We start from the raw sequence: 4,380 nt of genomic DNA on the forward strand, positions 1-4,380 counted from the left end.
GTCCGTCTTCGGCAGCGAGTCGAGCCAGTCGCCCGCACAGTCTGGTCGGTCGAAAAAGAAAGTGCGTTCCTGGTACTCGACGCGCAGTCGAGCCGGAAATAGCATTGCATACTTGAGTCCCAAGTCCCGCAAGCGCTGTTTCACTCCCTGGAACCCCATCCTTTGTCGCTGGACTTGAGGAGGGAAATCCGGATATATGGAGACTGAACTGTTCTCATATTTCAATGGGCCATGCCTATGTGAGGCCTGGAGGATAGCGTCTCGATCCCGAAAGTGGAAGAGCCTAGCAATTATAGGCCTCGGGGAGCAGCCGGTTTAGTCTGTCCACCCGGGAAACGATACGCACGCTTGACCGCGAAGAATTTGCTGAGTCCAGCGGGAGCAAGATGGGTGACGATCAGATCCTCCACTAGCAAATCAACGGTGGTGGTGCCGTGGTTCTCAGGCACACCCACCAAACGGATGTTGTTACGCCGGGCCCTATTTTCATACTCGTCCAGACGTCTGGCCATCATATCTTGCGATGATCGCAGGTTCCCAATCTCCGACTGTGCATCAGCCATATCAGTAACGAGACTGGAGGCCTTCAGATCCAAGACCTTGACCCTCTCATTGGTCTTAGCCAAGTCCGCTCTAATAAGTGTGACATCAACGGCCACCGTGTCGATCTTGGACACAATAGCTTCATATTGTAGGTCCCATATCAGCCTTCATCCCAGTGATGGCACGCATTAGGTCCTGGAGCGAGACCTCCGATGACGCCATAAGGTCCGTCCTCGGGTCTTCAAGACTACGGCCGGCACCACGGGGGAAACCCTTCGGTTGTGTGTATCGATCCACAACATTTGTTTGGACGGGTCCCCCACGGGTCGGCACCTTCGTCTTGCGCTTCTCGACTTCAGGTTGGTCGCCATATTGGAAGCCGCGCCCCAAAGGGGCCCTCTAGACCTGGTGTAAATGGCAAACGTCGTTGAGTTGCCAAAGCGGAATTCCAGTCCAAAATCGTAGAGTGTGAGACTAGGGATATGGCAGGAAAGCACAGCAGGCCAAGGCCACCGCAGCCCGAAAGCCGGATCACTCTCAGAATAGTCAATTGGGAGGCCGAGGCGAAATCGAAACTGAAAGTAACAATGTCACCGGTGGGAAGGATGCCCCTTCGCCGCTGTTGTTGACTTACTCCTCGGCCAGCCAGAGCAGCAGAGACCCCGGTTCCATTCCGGGGCCGGCCAGAAAGTTAAAGACGATGTAAAGATGGTTCCTGAAGTCCGATCTCAGTTCTGGAAAGTGTATTAGGATCAGCAAGAGTAGATCTTCAAAAGCCCGTATTGAAAATCAGGCTATTTCAAGGATATTTGCGAAAGGGCGGCGCGGGTCGCGGGAGCCCTCTGCTTACCTGACCATCTTGGATGCCCACGTAGCTCCTCCTCGAGTTGGAAGATATTTAACGCATTTGATAATTATCGGATGTGTTGAATACCTCAACCGTCCTTAAATTTCGGCAGGATGAACCTGTTGAAATATAACAGTGAAAATGTGTACAGTATTATTGTACCATGCGGATTTTGGTGTGTTAAACAAACTTGAAATAGGTGCTATTTATCAACACCCGTAAAATAACGTACAGCGTGATATAATTATTTATCAGACGTGATAAATAGCACCTAAACTCGTAATCAGTCCCTTAGTGTGAATATACGACTGGTATGTGTTGCAGAACTCATAATTGCTTGCTCTAGTTATAATGCAATGATACACAGGTTTGCTGCCTTGTGCCTTGTTTTCCATCTGCAGCAGTCAAAAGGGCATGGGAGGTATTTTTTCAAATTTGCGCAAATACCTCATTCCCCGATATGAAAAATGGAAAAAAAACAACTCTACTCCTCGTAAAACACCTTGAGGCACAAATTGTTCTACTTCGCGTGTAGTGGTGTTTTATTTATTTATTTATAAAGTTTTATATAGCGCGAACAAGATCCCGAGGGATATCAGAGCGCTTTACAAAGGAAGGAAGGAAGGACATAAATCCAGTAGTGACAAAAAGTAAGAAAATACAACAGAAATAATCGCATATATCTCAGACAATTAAATGCTTACAGCCTGATTCATCAAGCTGAAATCGGCTCGCAAAGGACCAGATTCTGAGAATCTGGCCCTTTGCGAGCTCTATTTTTGCATTTGGGATTCATCATCCCAAATGCAAAAATCGGTAATAGCGATTTCACTATTTTGCGAGGAATTACATTTAAGGAATCTCTATTTGAGATTCCTTAAATGCAATTCATCATACATTTAAAAATTGCGAATTCGGGGGGGCGTGGCCGAGACAGCGATGTAATCGGACGCGTCTCGAGTGAGCTCCGTCGCCCCGCTGTCTCTAAAGCCTGTTTAAGCGACATCCGGGGGTCTCTTCTACCTGGTGGCCCCCCGAATACTTCCAGCCCATTCAGCAACACCTCCTGATGACGGGTCCTCCTTGCTGAGACCCTTGCTGCAGCCGGCCGGAGCCCCGGGACCTCCGCGATCGGCCTCCGGCCGCCATCTTGCCTCGGGCTTTGCCGGGGAGTCCCCTGGCCCGACTCCCCCGGAGCAGGGCTGATCTCAGAGGCTGGCGAGGTGCTGGTGCCTTCCCGGGCCCTCCGCGAGGCGAGCCTTCCCCTGAGGTGCCGATTGTGCCTGGGCACACCAACGAGACGGCTGGCACTGGGCTTCCCCCCGGCGGGAGGAGCTGAGTCCGCCCGAGCGCGGAGACTACGCGAGGCCCCGGCTTTGGCGGGAAGGAGAGGCCGGGCCCCGAGTGCACGCTGGAGGCTCTCCCCATCCGAGCCCCAGCCCCAGACCACGCATCCGCCGAGGGACTTGGACGGTGAGCCACAGCCTCTGCGTCGCCCCATCCCCCTGGCGGTTCCTGGAGGGGACAGGCCAGCCCGAGCACCGTGACTGCAGGAGGCCCCGGCTTGGGCGGGAAAGCGGGACCGGACCCGGACTACACGCCGGAGGCCCTCTGCATATGATCCCCAGCTCCTGATCGATCACCCGCCGCGGGACCACCACGGTGAGCAGCACCTTCCGCGCCGCCCCCCCCTCCCGGCTGTCCTAGGTGGGGTCTGGCGCTGGGAGGGCCCTACCTCACCCCTGACCTCCATCTTGACTTTCTGGGGGCGGCTGGAGGGGCTGCATCTGGAGGCGGGTGGCCGGCCCGCGTGCACACAGGACCCCCTGCTACCGATCACCCTGCTGACTTGGCGGGCCTCGGCTGAGGGCGGTGGGGCCACCCGGACTCCGCTCTCGGGGAAAGCCCTGATTCACACGGGGGCGGGAGGCTGAGTCTTGCCACGTCCACTGGAGGCCCCCAGCCCGTGGGACCCGAAATTTGGCCGCAGTGGGGAGTCTGACGACAAGAATCCTCCTTCAACCCCTCTGCCTCCTTGCAGCCTTGCCTACCCACGGGGCCATCTCCCTCACCCACGCGGCCCTCCCACGCGCCAGCCCCCTGCTGCCCTGGCGTTCTTCACGGGCTAACACCAGGCCAGCCCGGCTCCAGGATTGCGGAGCCCTTACTACGCCCTGCCATCCCCTGCCTCGAGGCCTGGAGCTCCTGATCGTGGACCCTGGGCTGCTGGCCCACCGGGACGCCTGTGGACCTCCCTTGGACTCTCCTCTACCGCGGACCGGGGGTTGCACGCGAAGACTTGCCCTTTCCCCCACCCCACCATTACCCGACGCCCAGAGTGGACCATGACGCGTGGCAAGGGGAACAAGCCGGACCCCCCGCCGGCGGCGACCAGAGGTGCGTCGGTGGCCTCCATGTGGGGAAAAGCGGGCTCGCCGCCGTCTTCTGGAGGCCCGCCAGCAACAGGGGCGAAACCTCTGCAGCCTGCCGACTCCCCCCCGGTGACCCAGGCCTTCATGTCATCCTTCATGGCGGACTTAAAGTCCGAAATCGGATCCCTCAGGACGGAGGTCCACACCTGCGTCAAAGAGTTGTGCAAAGAAGTTACCGACCTCGGCGACCGGGTCGACGGCCTGGAGAAGACAGTGGACTCCCGCACCGAAGACCTAGAGCAGATCTGGCAGAGGGTAGCGACCTTGGAAGAACAGCATATCCAGCTCCAGATCAAGCAGAAGGACCTGGAAAACAGGGGGCGACGCAACAACCTCCGCATACGGGGTGTACCACTCGGAGAAGAGGGGACTAATACCATGGCCTACGTAGCCCTACTCCTGCAGGAGGTGCGGGGCGAGGAGGATGCCCCTCCACCGCGCCTTGATCGCGCACATCGTGTCTTTGGGGCGGGGAGCAAGACGGGCCTCCTGCCCGACATTGTCACCAGGCTCCACTACTTCATGGAGAAGGAGGCCATACTGAAGGCGGCTAGAGAC

Source organism: Lissotriton vulgaris, chromosome 6 (assembly GCF_964263255.1).
Source record: "Lissotriton vulgaris chromosome 6, aLisVul1.2, whole genome shotgun sequence".
In the NCBI taxonomy this organism is placed as follows: domain Eukaryota; kingdom Metazoa; phylum Chordata; class Amphibia; order Caudata; family Salamandridae; genus Lissotriton; species Lissotriton vulgaris.